The following is a 14,305-nucleotide window of genomic DNA, read 5'->3' as shown; positions in this document are numbered from 1 at the left end:
CCCTTTGTCATAACGCTGCCCACTGCCTGGGTATCCCAGAATGAACCCGCCTCCCTGTTCCAGGTGCCATTATTAAAATGACAGCACAATCTTAGATTGGCAAGCCTTAACTGCCCTGGACATGGCAAAGAGTGTAAACCTGGGGCCCCATTTTGTGGCCAATCTCCCGAGGTTCTTCTGGATGGTATGGTGCAGGAGAGGGACATTATCTTCCTCCAGGGCTGGCAGGGGAGGCTATGACAGCTGCCTTACCAACTTGATCCGAGGCTGACACCTGGGTCAGTGAGGTGCCAGCATTCTGGGTGAATGCCCAGAAGTTTATGAATGAGGTCAGTGACCTTCTCCACTCCACCAGGGTAATTGCCACCATCTGCATTTCGTGCCATCTCCCTCCCTCTCCCTCTGTTAATGCAAGAACCTCCCACCAAGGCACATGTTCTCCCACAATCCCTGAATGTAGCACCTTCTCTTGGTATCTCTCTCACCTCTTCTCTGCCCCTCTCCTCAACTCTGCCTGATATCTGTGCTGCCCACTCACTCACTCAGGACACTTCGCCACCTTTCCCCAGCTGTACCTGAACTAACAGATGTGCCAATCTTTTCCATCTCCCTTATTACCTATTGCTAATTTTCACATTTCAGAAGGAACCATCTCACAATAGGAGAGAAAGAGCGAAGAGGGATAAGGGTCTCCCCAACATTCAGCTCTTCGCCACTTCACAGGGAAGGATCCTGACCAAAACAACCATGAAAGGCTGACTGACTGTGGCCAAGCTCCCGGACTGGGATCTGAGACTCCCCCTGACTCACTGTGCTGGGCACCGTGACTGACTGTGGGCAATGATATGAAGTTTCCTGAGTTTGTGTCTGTGTTAAACACAAAGACAATACAGCAGACGGTTGAGCCTGGTAGCTCTGGCTGAGGGCAAACTCTGCTTAGAGCAGTGTAAGGCAAGGTAATAATTATGTGATCATTCAGGCCAGTTAAAAGGAGTGTATATAAACACCGAGTGAGCAGCCCAGAGAGACAGCCCATGAGCTCGGAGTGTGTCCCCGAGCACACTGTCCTTGCAGCAGCATTGCGTGTGTACAAACACGTAGTGAGCAGCCCAGAGGGACAGGCCATGAGCTGGGTGTGTGTTTCTGAGCACAGTGTCCTTGCAGCAGCATTGCAATGAGAGTTGTCACTGCACCCTGAGCTGCAGCATTGAAGTACATAAGCGTACTGTCAGTGGATGGGGGATGTGCTGGGATGGCATGGTGAGGCTGGCATGTGACAGATGCCATCATTGGAGGGTGTGGAGTACATGCAGTATCTGTCTGTGCAGTGAACCCAGAGATGTTGGTGTCCAAGATAGAAGGTCGCAGGAGCGAAGGGTGGGGTGGAGTCACTGTTCGGACTTTCACGTCAAATTCTCCATATTCAGTTTCCCCACAGTGAAATTGCAAGTTGTTGAGGAGAGATCCACTGAATGTAGCTGTTGATCATCAGTAATCATTCAGTCAACATCTTACCACTCCTGCACTCAAACCTTGTTTTAAAGAGCAGTCCCCACACTGACACATGATGCCTTTCTAATGTTAAAAAGAAAGTTTTTGCTCCGACACACTCTATGTCATTCTGTTCCCTACTTACTCATATTTGTGCCAAGATCCCTCTTAAACCTTGCTACATTAGCTTCTTCCCCTCTATCAGTGCATTCCAGGTTCTTGTACATTCTGTCTGGAAAAGCAAAACAAAAAACTTGCCGATCATAACTCCTAAACTTTCTCCCTTTTATCTAAAACCTATGGTCCTGAGTAATAGATATTTCTACTCTGCGAAAAAAGCTTCTAACTGTATTTCTATCTCTGCCTCTGACAATTTTGTAAATATCTATGAGGTAGCTCCATAGCCAATGGTGGCCAGGTGCAAACAAACCATGTTTTTTCAATTTCTCCTTCTGGCTAATCTCCTCCAAACCAGACAACATGCTGGTAAAACTTTTCCATTCTCTCTCCATCACCTTCACATCATTCTGCTGGTGTAGCAACCTGTACTGTACACAATATTCCAAATATGCCTGAACTAAGTTTCTCTACAGCTGCAATATGACCTGCTAATTTTCATTCTGCATGCTCCAATGCATGTCTGCACGTTTGCCATCAGTCTTCTTGATCACCCTATCCATCCGTGTTGCCACTTTCAGCAGACCGTGGAACTCTACACCTAGATCCCTTCGGATGTGGATGTTATTCTTCTCTCCTGCATTAGACCTTCAAAAATGAATCATATCTGTTAGAAATGGGGAGAAGTGTTGTTTTTACAGAAGTAGAAAAAGCATACAGAAAAGGGGTACTGCAAGAGAACTATTAACCCTGCAGGTATTTAGGGAAGAGTATCTCTACTTTTCAGTGCATAATTATGGATAATTCAGCAATAATTTTAATGTAGATTTATTAAAGAAAATAATTCGTTTGACTAAAATGTTTAAATCAACAGTTTCAGCAAAAAGCTAAGATTACTGAAACACATATGTGAAGCACAAAAAAGATACATTGTTAAGATGTATGGACAAGAATGGAATGTACCTATGGATAATGAAAGAAGTTACAAAGGGGAACATCGAGATAAGAGTTTACCCTTATGACAGCACGTGCAAGGGGGAAATTGCCAACTTGGAAAGAAAGGGGCAATGGACGTGGAGCATAGATGGGTAGAGGCAAAATAGTAAGAGAGATTGGGTCTGGAGAGATTACCTCACTCAGCTCAAAGGGTATAACTGGACACTAACGTAAATTCTAATTTGCTTTCATTTGCTTATGCAATTGAAGCCCTTACTTGCAAATTTGTAATAAATTGTCTTGTTTCCAGTTTTGGTGGTCTCGTCTAAATTTTATTGAGTTTTATTTCTAACAGATTTGGGTGCTCGTCTTGTGATCCCAAGCTCTGGTCACTCGGCAATTGTTGGGAAAACGAAGAAAGTGCACCTCGCTGATTTTAGTAGTCTTTATTTTCCCTCTTTGCCGCATTGGTTTTGGGCGAGCGTGATCCGGACTGAGAGACCCTGGAAACAAGGCGGGTTGAGACGCAGTGGGTCCGTTAGGGTGACACTTGTGTACACAAGGCCCGGGTAAGAAAGGTCTTAAAAGATTTATCTGGGCGACTGGGGTAGACAGCAGTATTTGCTGTCATACGGATATATCCAGGGATCCGGGCAACCTGGGTGCGGGTGACTGGAATAGGCTAATCCAGTCAGCCAGGGTGGGTAGCCATTGGTACTGTTGCTAGGTGGATGTATCCAGGTGGCTGGCAACAGTAGTTGCTGCCAGGTGGATATATCCGGAGATCTGAGGAACCGGAGTTCTGGTCAACCGGGGTTGGGAGCGGTAGTTGCTGCTAGGTGAACCCGTCCCGGAGTGTCCACCTAGCCGTCTACCGGCGCTGGCAGCGGTATTTGCTGCCAGGTGGACGTGTCCTTGTATCCAGTGCCAGTTGGATATTTCCAGGAATCCGGGGAACCAGAGTTCTGGGCGGCTGGGTTAGGCGAACCCGATCAACCAGGGTAGGTAACAGTTGTCACGGATGTCAATTGGATATATCCGGGGAATTGCTGCCGGACAGGGCGCACAAAACACACAGCGGGAAGTTCAGTCGGGTAAGTGACCGGGGTTGGCAACGGTTCTGGTTGCCAAGTATTGCCGCAGAACAGGGTGTGCTGACACGCAGCAGCAAGTTCAGTCGGGTAGGTGACCCGGTATTGCCGCGCGATAAGGACGAGCGGATTTGACCAAGTAACTCTAGTGCACAGACCAAGGTATGAAAAGGGACCTTTAAGTATTAGCTTGGTGGTCGGGACGACCTTAGTTGGTGGGGACAAAAAAGAATGTACGGGGAATTGGCGATATTAAATTAAGCATGTGTCCATGGAAAAACAGTCTGTGTCAGAAGGCTACTGAAGGACTGCTGAGGGTACACGACCTTAGGTGGTCAGGCACATACAAGAAGTACGGGGAATTGGCAACACATAAATCAAGGTATTTAATTTGAAGAGTGAGGTGTCTACCTGATTCAACCACCCAGCCTTATACCGGTTGTTAAGAGGGGATATCCCCCATGTGAAGGTCAGGACCCTGAAGTGGGAGCTGAAGAAGTTGACACCCAGCTTTAGTAAGATTAATTAAATTACATAAAGACACGGTCGATCATAGAAATGGGGAATAATAATAGTGATTTAAGTATAGTAGAAGAAACTAAAGGGAGTTCCGAGGACCACATTCCAATGGACAGCCCTTTAGGAAAAATGTTACGAGATTGGAAGTACAATCCTCGGACGCGAGGAAAGGATAAAAAAACAATAAAAATGGTAATGAAAAACAACCTTATATTCAGGAGGCATCAAATTGTGCTTCGTGTCAGAAGGGCTAGTATCTGAAGGGTTACTCGAGGAGTCGTTGCGGGAAACTCAAAGTGCCTGTGAGACACGGTATCTCGTGTGTGTCTGTGTATCTGTGTATGTGTGTGAGAGAGAGAGAAAGAGAGAGAGAAAAGAGCTGTACAAATATTAGAAAGTTTAACCCTTCGTGATTCAGTTTGAATGCACATTTGTTTGTTGTGGTTCTGTTCGTGGAGCTGGGAATTTGTGTTGCAAACATTTCATCCCCTGTCTAGGTGACATCCTCAGTGCTTGGGAGCACTGTGGTTTGTCTCTGCCGCTTCCGGTTGTCAGTTCCAGCTGGCCACTGCAGTGGCCGTTATATTGGGTCCAGGTTGATGGGTTTATTGATAGAATATGTGGATGGACCTGGACCTGGACCCAATATACCGGCCACTGCAGCGGACAGCTGGAACTCACAACCGGAAGTGGCAGAGACAAACCACTATAAATGCCGGTGGAAACATCACAGAAGCGCTCCACAGGAGGCTCCCAAACACTGAGGATGTCACCTAGACAGGGGACGAAACATTTACAACACAAATTCCCAGCTCGGCGAACAGAACTACAACAACAAGCACCCGAGCTACAAATCTTCTCCCAAACTTTGAGCACATTTGTTTGTTGGTGATTAAATGTTCCCTGGAGATTGAGATCCAGAACCGTTTTGGATCTGATTTCTATTGTGGGAATTTTAACATGATTTATTCTAAGGTTAAGGATTTTACAGATTATGGAATAAAATGTTAACCCCTGCTCTTTTTACAGGTCATGACTGCCTTACTGTCAGTTTCTAACTAATCTCTTTTATTCTTACATAAAAGCGATTCATAGAGGACAGTTGAAGTTTCAGTTCAACATTAGATTATAATAAATAAAATAATATATATCCTATGGTTAAAATCGGTGACCTTGGATTCGGCCATTATTCATGCATTAGAAGTTTTTTTTTAACAATCTATAGCATTGTAATTGAGCAATGACTGGCCAGGATTACTTAAGAAAACTAATTTTGGATTTAAATCAAAGGACTAAAACCAGGTAATTATCGTGAATTTACAAGTAAGATTACTAAATGTATATTTAGGAACAGGCTTTAAAGTTAGACAAGCATACATTGATAAATTGTATTTGATATTACAGGGAGCAAGGAATATTGCAATATTTCTTTAAAAAATCAAAGTCTAAACAAAACATTGGGTGGTGCATAAAGCTGTTCACTTGGTTAAATGGGCTCAGCAATTGATCTGGCAACGTAACATGAGAAACAGAAACAGAAGGCAAAAATGATAGCCACGGTTGATGAGGTAATAAATAAAAAGGCAAAACTAAAAAGAGAAGGAAACCGGAATGGTGGCGGGCAGTATATTGAAAATAAAGGGAAGACAAGAGATCGGGGAAGACATGTTGAGGGGTCTGGAAGACAGGAACAAGGATCAAACTGGTCATCCCCACAGGCGGGATGATATTACTGTGGAAAGACAGCTCACTCTAAGAGAGAGTGTCCTGATCTGAAAAAGGAAGTAAAGGCAGTGCCGTTTCTGAACGTTGATGAAAAAAAATAGATGTGTCAGGAGTTCCTGCCCCCGGGGACCCACCAGGAACCCCTGATAAATTTAAAGGTGGGACCTTACAAAGAGGACGTAGTTTCTCAGCCGATACAGGGGCAGCAAGGTCATCCTTAAACTTAAAGCCAAAGGGAGTGGGAAAAGGCTAATTGGATTATGGCGACAGTTTTGTGATGAGAGGCAGGAAGAATCAGTTTTGCGCTCATGACGAGATATTGCCACCAAATTGGGGACTGAATTAACTGCAAATGGTGCTATAGAATCTTTTGAGATTCTTAAAAATGAATGTGCTCGAGCAAACAATTACAGAAACAGAGTGAGAAGTCACAAGTGACTGGTAAACAAACAGAACTGCGCGATTACCGTTTTTAAAAATGTTTTAGTCATTTGTTGCGTATCCGCCCTTAATTATAATATATATATAATATATATATAATTAATAATTAATATTTATAATGAATCAATTGTGTTAGCCTGAATCAATATTAATTGGCAGGATTCCTTCACATATTCTCAGTGACCTGTTATATTGATTCGTGGTTAATTTAAAACATGAACTGCATTAATTCATTGTTAATTAAAGAATGGAAGGATGCATTACTGACCAGAGTGTGTGCAGGTCGTGGCGGCAATGGTCTTATTGGTAGAGGAGAGTCAGGAACTTACTTTTGGGGGAGCCATAATAGTGAGCACCCTACATCAGGTACAGACCAGACTAAATCAGAAAGCAGGACAATAGCTCACAGACTCTCGGATCTTGAAATACGAGACAATCTTAATAGAACCGGATGACCTTGTGTTAGTCACAGACATTTGCTTGAATCCAGCGGCATTTCTGTGGCGGAGAGAGTGGGGTGGCCCCTGGCAATCCAGAACATGACTGCCTTGATATTACTGAATATCAGACTAAATTGTGAATGAATTGAAGAAACATACCGTTGCATGCGGGATCGCTGTTGTTTATTGGTGGGTCCTCCCGGATGATTGAGGGTAAAAGGCATAATGGATAGGATGTAGTAAACGGGATAGAGGGAAGGATTATCGAGGCTGAAAGACTATCTAACGGCTGGTCAGCCCAAACTTGTGAACTCTATGCCCTAGAAAAAGCTCTCAGAACTTTAGAAAACAAAAAAGGAACGATATGTACAGACTCCAATTATGCCTTTGGAGTGCACATACCTTCCAAAAAAAAATTGGCAAGAAAGACGACTGATAAATAGCAGAGGAAAAGAACTAGCTCATGAGGAGTTGATAAAACAATTGCTGAAATCTCTGTTACTCCCGAGAGAAATAGTGGTAATTCATATAAATGGACATCAGAAGGTGAATGACCTGGAAGTAAGGAGAAATCGACTGGTCAAAGAGGTAGTTAAAGAAGCGACCCTGAATCCACATGGAGCAGTAATATACTCCCTTATACTTGCAATTTCAGATCTTCAGGGTGCCCCGTTGTTTATAACAAAGGGGGAATAGGGACGAAAAGATTTAGGAGCTGCAAAGACAGCAGATGGAGCTCAGGCGACTGACTGTGTGGAGTTTGCACAATCTCCCCGAGTCTGCGTGTGTTTCCTCCTGGTGCTCCGGTTTCCTCCCACAGTCCAAAGATGTGCGGGTCAGGTGAATTGGCCATGCTAAATTGCCCGTAGCGTTAGGTAAGGGGTAAATATAGGCGTGTGGGTGGGTTGCGCTTCAGCGGGTCGGTGTGGACTTGTTGAGCCGAAGGGCCTGTCTCCACACTGTAAGTAATCTAATCTAACCTAATATAAAATAGTCTTTTTTTTAATGTTTGATGATATATATTGCTATTGATTGATTGTAAGGACTGTGTGGACTCACCTCTCCCTGACACCTAAGAGGTTAAGACAGGATGGTAGGCAGGGTTCAGAGATGGGGAGATACTGGTATAGTATTGTAATGTTAGTAATACGAACTATTCAGGGAGGCGGGAAAAAATCACTTCACGACGCTGTGCCAGAATTATGCTAAACAAGAGGGACTTGCCGACTGTTGGATCTGTGCAGAGGTCCCACACCATGGCGAATGTGGGATCCCCACCTCGGTAATACCGCTCACTAAAAAGATGTATACGATATACAACAATTTGATGTGGGTTCAAATAGTACAAAGTGGAGATCTGAAAGGAGCAAATATAACTTTGCGGCCTGGTTCCCAAGGCCAGCCCCGAAAAATCAGAACGTTATTGATAGTCTTAGAACTTCCCCACCAAAAGGAGCGGTGAATACCACCTGTTTCTGTAATCAGAATGATGCTGCACCTTTCCAACTAAGAAAATCATCTTGTGTCCACACCAGTCAAGCCACTGCCACGACCGCTCCATGAATATTGAACAGAACATATTGGGTATGCGGTCTGAAGGCCTATCCATTATTCCTGGGGAAAAATATGTTCGTGTGATCGAATGTGTAGAAATACATGCATGTTGTGAAGTTGGTGAAACACTTCCTCAAGACCAGAAAGGTTGGAGTGGCTGCTGTTAAAGCATGAGCTCAACCTGAGAAAGGAGGGGGGATGAGACGTAAGACACAAGCGGTCTCTGAAGGAGACCGACTACTGTGGACACTACTCCTGAACTACGTCACTACAAGGGCAAGGGTAGAAATACAGATACAGGTGGCCACCCTTGAAAATTTAATTAATGATACCACCGGCGCAATGGGGAACTCAATCCCAAATGTTGGCTATAACTACTGTAAATAGATTGGTAATTAGGAGTCTAGAGAGATGACCTCATTCAGCTCAAAGTATATAACTGGACACTAACCTAAGTTCAAATTGGCTTCATTTTGCATATGCAGTTGGAGCCCGTACTTGCACGTTCATAATAAATTATCTCGTTTCCAGTTTTGATGGTCTCGTCTACATTTTATTGATTTTGTTTCTAACAAGTGGGAGGTGTGTCGTGCTGTGATGATTACTGTACAGTGGGAGGTATATCAGGCTGTGATGGTTACTGTGCAGTGGGGGGTATGTCGGGCTGTGATGGTTACTGTACAGTGGGAGGGGTGTCGGGCGGTGATGGTGAGTGTACAGTGGGAGGGATGTCGGGCTGTGATGGTTACTGTACAGTGGGAGGTGTGTCGGGCCGTGATGGCTACTGTACAGTGGAAGGTATGTCGGGCCATGATGGTTACTGTACAGTGGGAGGGATGTCGGGCTGTGACGGTTACTGCATAGTGGCAGATATTTCAGGCCATGATGTTTACTGTACAGTGGGAAGGGTGTAGGGCTGTGATGGTGAGTGTACAGTGGGAGGGATGTCGGCCCGTGACGGTTACTGTACAGTGTAAGCAGTGTGAGGTTGCAGACTGAGTTGTACAGAGTATGATTCTGCTGCTGCTGATGGCCCATTGCACCTAATAGATGCATCATCATTTGTGGCTCAATCTGTTTAACGTCTGTCTCATTAGGAGTCCATAGCATGGTGAGTAGGGTCTGCAAAATGTGAAGATAGCCCTTGCTCCCCATAAGGACTGTGCAGTGACCATTCTTACCGGTATATGAAATGGAGAGGTGTATTTGCAGCAGGCAGATCGGTGATGATGTGTTCAATTATATGTTTCCCTTTTACTGATTCCCTTGTAACCTACCACAGAGCAGTGTAGCAGCCGCAGGATCCAGCATCAATGCTGAGCACTATATTGACTATATACCAAGGAGCTGCACCCTCAGCCTGGCTATGTCCTGTCAGTGGGACAGAACCTACCAGAGAGGCTAGCGAAGTTTCAAGAGACATAGTCCTATTCACAGAATCCTGTTTTACAGGCAATATCTGACTGTTGCTTGATTTGTCCGTGGGAAATATACAACAGGTCACTTTTACAGTTTGTAAAGTGAAGTGTTAATATCACTTTGTTTCTTACATATTTTAAAATAAACCAAACATCATTGTTTTTCAATTGAAAACAATTGAAGTGAACAAAAATTGAAATACCAGAGCGCGCGCTTAACTATTACACAACTCAGTGACTGTAGTAAACATCTGATTCATGTTAACACACACCATCTTGTAGGCAGCAAAGCTATTGGAAATGACTTTGGTGAAAATGCTGAATTCAGACACAGTGTTACTGGCCCTCACCATGATCTCCAAAACACTGGCCACCTCCAAAATCTGTCTGGAGAACTCTCAAACTGGAGTTGGGCAGTTACTCACACAATCCCTCACAATAGACTGGTTAGAGACATACCTGAACAAAGGGTAGACGTGTGTGGGCCAGACTGGTCAATAGACTAGCACATGGCGCAGTTCAACATTTGTAACAATGATCTGTAAACAGCCATGTCTTGCAAGTATATCCATTCTGGTGTGGCATCTAAACTCTGTAATTCTGTACCTTGGACCCAATCCTGAATGAAGGTGTTATAAAGGTGATGGACTCCTGCAGCATATGGCATCTTACATTGAATACCTTATAAACCACATCCAGTGTTTGTTAGCTTCACAATGTCAGTATCCAACCAGAATTGTGCAGCTCTATTGATGGCCAGAATGATCCCAGCCCAACGCCCTTGTGTCTGACTTGATCTGGAAATCTCTGTCTAAATGTTTGCAGCATTGTTCTAAGCATTAACAGCAAAGTCTATTTACTGAAAGTACGATAACCTTTCATAATAACAACTTGTAGATTGTCCAGTAAGCACAAAATCCACCCATTTGTCCCGTTCACTTTTATAACAGCAATATGATGAAAACAGTGCACAACTCACAGTAAGGAACATTGAAATGATGAGTCTCATTCCCACACCCAAGGCCACATTATTATAAAGTACAAGGACTTTGAAAATATACAATTAGTTTCCCTTATATTAATATTGTGAACTAATAGTCGACTCTCCTGCTCCTCAGATGTTGCCTGAACAGCTGTGCATTCTCAGAACCACATTTTTTAACTCTGATCTCCAGCATCTGCAGTCCTCACTTTCTCCCTGCTAATACTCACTCATAATCATCTTTGTGGTAACAATGTCACTGTGTGTTAGTCAGATATGAGTATATTTTGAATTGCTTATGTCTATCTCAGAGCTCAGTAATTTTGGGTGTGAATATCAATATCTATGTGATGCTCGGTATGTAAGCCTTGCCTCTGAGAGAATGATAGATTCTCCCTTCAGCTGTTCACAACAAACAGGTTACTGCCTGGACCCAACCAGTCTAAGCTCACAAAATCCGAAGCACAGGGTCCAGCATTGGGCAGGTCTGGACAGTTTTTTTCATGTTAATTTATTCATGGAATGTGATTGGGACAGTATTTATTGCTCGTCCCTTGTTGTCCTTGAGAAGGTGTGGCTGAGCTGACGCACTGACCCGCTGCAGTCCACGTGCTGTAGGTAGGCTCACAATACCATTAGGAAGAAATTTGAAACAGTGACACTGCAGGAACGGCAATATACTTCCCAATCAGGATGGTAGATGGCTTGGAACAGAGCGCGAACATTGTGGAGGTCCCATGCATCTGCTTCCCTTGTACTTCTTCGTGGTTGGGGGTTCAGAGGGACATTGTAAGGACCTTGGTAAATTTCTGCAGATACCATGTAGATGGCAGGCATTGCTGCTCCTGAGTGCCAGTGGATGAGGGGTGAAGCTGCACTCATAGGCAAACGGAGGTATTTGATCACACACTCATTCGACATATGTTTTATAGTTGGGGGACAGGCAATCGGAAATTTTGAAGTAAGTTATTCCTGCAGGATTTCTCGCCCTTGACATATTCTTGTAGCCAATGTGTCAAAATGTGGCACTGGAAAAGCACAACACATCAGGCAGCATCTGAGGTTCAGGAGAGTCAACATTTTAGTATAAGCCCTTTGCAGGAATGGGTAATGAAATTATATGGTTCACGGTAATCCCCGGGATATTGCTAGGTGGGTGTTCAGTGATGGTGGGGGCATTGAATGTTAAAAGATATGGTTCAATTTTCTATTATTAGAGGTAATTATTGTCTTCACGTGTGTTATGGAAATGGTATTGTCACTGTTAAGCACACACCTGCATATTTCCAGGTCCTTGTTGCATTTGGATAAGGACTGCTTCAATATCTGAGTAAATCACGAATGGTGTTGAACGTTGTCTAATCATTGGCAAACATCCCCAGTTGTGAGTTTACAATGTTGGGATGATCAGTTATGAAGCAGCTGAAAATTATTGGGCCTAGGGCAGGGAGCACTCTTATAGCTCATTGATGTTGTCCCTCTCTCTGAGTTAGGAAGCTTGCATTTAGTTCCACCTGCTCCAGAGTTGTATAACAACATATCTGAATCGAATAATGTTACAGTATCTTCCGCAAGGAGCTGAGTGAGGACTTGATTAGCTCAACTAGTTGGATGGCTACTTTCTAAAGCAGATTAATGCCAACAATGTGGGTTCAATTCTGCACTGACTGAGGTGACTGTAAAGGGGTGTCCTACCCAACCTCTCCCTTGCTTGAGGCATGATGACTGTCCAGTTAAACTACTGCCAGTCGTCTCTGTCTAACGAGAGAGCATCCCTATCAACCTGTCGTGGTATAGTGCCCTACCTTTCCATTTCTGGTGTACAGGTTTACTCAGAAACCCCTGCTGCAGAGCTGTCCTGGAGCTGAGATGACTGCTCCACACCCATCCCAGTCACCTTCCTTTGTACCAGGTATAACTTCAGCCAGTGCAGACGATTCCTATCTGCTCCAGGTTTGCCATTAATCCTGGGTAAGACACTTGGTCAAATGCGGTTATGATGATGTTAAGTGCAGTCACTCTCGCCTCATGTCTAGATTTCAGCTGTGTGTTTTCTTTAAACATGGTTAAACCAAGGCTTCAATGTGCCTAAGGGATGAGTGGCCCTGGTGGAGCCCAAATTGAATTGGCCATGCTAAATTGCCCGTAATGGGTATGGGTGGGTTGTGCTTCGGTGGGTCAGTGTGGACTTGTAGGGCCGAAGGGCCTGTTTCCACACTGTAAGTAATCTAATCTGATAGTTGTGGATCCTCCTACTGCAGTGAGTTGTTTAATTGACCACACAATTCACCCTGATTGCATGTGACAGGATCGCAGCGATTAGGTCTCATTCATTGGTGCTGCTCTTGGCAGGCCCACCTGTATTCTCCACTGGACAAAGGTTTATCCCCTGGCCTGATGGTCAGGGTAAAGTGGAGCATATGCCAGGCAGTGACTGTGAAAATTGTGCTGCAGTACAATTCTGCTGCTTTTGGGAATGACCTGAAACACCTCACACAGGTCAGTGCTGAGTTCTAGATCTTTTCAAAATCTGTACACACACACACACACACACACACACACACACACACACACACACACACACACACACACACACACACACACACACACACACACACACACACACACACACACACACACACACACATACACACACACACACACACGTGGGACTTTGTCTCCAGGAATACTGTGTGCAGTAGTCACCATTCCCAATATTGTCATCGATCAATGTGTCTGCAGCCAGTAGGTTGGTGAAGATGAAGCCAAGCATGTTTCTCCCTCTCAGTCGTTCCCCCTGCCCCGGTACAGACTCAGTCTCACAGCTATGTCCTTTTGGACCTGACCATCTCGATCCGCAGTGCTGCTGCTTAGCCCGTCTTGCTGGGAGGTTAGAAATGGCCCACATAATAAACATTCACCAGCTCTGTCACTCTCTCAGTGCATCCTCCAAGTGTTGTTCAATGTGGAGGGACACTGATTCATCATCTGAGAGAGGGAAGTCAGCAGAAAGTTTCCATGTCAGTATTTGATCTGACCCCGTGAGGCTGAGGGAGGGGAGTCAGCAGAAAGTTTCCATGTCAGTATTTGATCTGACCCCGTGAGGCTGAGGGAGGGGAGTCAGCAGGAGGATTCCGTGTCAGTGTTTGATCTGACACCGTGAGGCTGAGGGACGGGAGTCAGCAGGAGGTTTCTGTGTCAGTGTTTGATCTGACATCATAAGGTTAGTTATGTCTCATTGTTGTTTGAACAGATTGTAGGACACCTCTCCCAAATCTAGCCCTTGCCCCCAGACATTAGGAAGGAGGGGTTTTCAGGGTCTGCAGTGCTTTTTATTTGTGTCACTGTCAACCGAAGGGCCTGTCCTGTGATGTATGACACTGACTCTATTTCTCTCGTGATTGGACACTCCAAGGTCTCACTCCTTCACTTCATCCCAGTGTCTTGTCTATTTCAAAGATTTCTATAATATTTTCTCTTTTAAGACATTGTTCAATTCCATTTTTAATCTATCTACATGTATGTCTGTTTCTTTCCCTGTCATCTCCTCCAGCTGCTACATCCATCTGTATCTCAGTAACTCTCCATATT

The sequence above is a fragment of the Hemiscyllium ocellatum genome, chromosome 13 (assembly GCF_020745735.1).
Source record: "Hemiscyllium ocellatum isolate sHemOce1 chromosome 13, sHemOce1.pat.X.cur, whole genome shotgun sequence".
Taxonomy (NCBI): Eukaryota; Metazoa; Chordata; class Chondrichthyes; order Orectolobiformes; family Hemiscylliidae; genus Hemiscyllium; species Hemiscyllium ocellatum.
The sequence above is the reverse complement of the archived record's forward strand: the minus strand, read 5'-3'. Positions refer to the sequence as shown.